Genomic DNA, 968 nt, shown 5'->3' with positions numbered 1-968 from the left:
TGGATTTTTAAGGCGGAAATTTGGATGAGGGAATAGCTACAAAACTCGCCCGATAGTGACCCGGCCGGCTTAGTGCTTGAATTGTAAGTTTAAAACGGGTCAACTTAAATACGAGTTAATTTAAAATGAAATTATTTTAAGATTTTTTTTAAAAAAATTGATACATGCTTTGAAAAAAATAAATTCAAAAAATTCAAATCAGGTTTCATTAGCATATTTGATTAGATATTAAATTTAATCAAGTAATCTCTTTATCTAATTCAATATAAAATAATGTATTTTTAACCTAATTTTACTTAAAAAATACATTAAAAACACCATAAAAACATATAAAATTCACCTAATAACCTCAAAACTCCTCTTCTAAATCATTTCAAAAACAAAAATTAATCAAACCAAAATAAATCAAAATCGAACTTGATTTGTCTTTTCCATTATGCTTAAATGAAAAAACTACCTTAAATAACTTTCTCCAAAAAAAAAAAAACTCATTTATACAAAAATTATACTTTTTGGTTGTTGGATAGTATCCAATCGACAACTTTATTATCTTCCAATGAGTTTTTCTATGTTATCTCAAATTTATAGACTAAAAAATGAATAAAATAAACTTTTATACTATAATAAAAATTCTAAAAATTTTGAGATTGATCACATTTTTTTATATAATTTACATTGTGTTCCTCTTACTTTAGATTTTATTTTTCTATTATAATTTAAAATTTTATCTTATGAAATTAGATAATAAAAGAACAAAATGAAAATGAAAAAAAAAATCTAAGCTTGAAATTGGGGAGGGGGGGATGTTTTACTTATCATATGAAAATCCAGTTCATATAAATAGCGAGTGAATTACCATTAAAAAATTAAAATTATTTTAGTTGTGTAGTTAATAATGCAAAATTCTTAAAATTATAACACTTTCCAAAGCAACATTAACAAACTCCAAGAAGAATGTAAAATAAAAT

The sequence above is a fragment of the Populus euphratica genome, unplaced genomic scaffold (assembly GCF_000495115.2).
Source record: "Populus euphratica unplaced genomic scaffold, PopEup_1.0 scaffold819.1, whole genome shotgun sequence".
Classification (NCBI taxonomy): Eukaryota; Viridiplantae; Streptophyta; class Magnoliopsida; order Malpighiales; family Salicaceae; genus Populus; species Populus euphratica.
Note: the sequence above shows the minus strand (reverse complement) of the source record.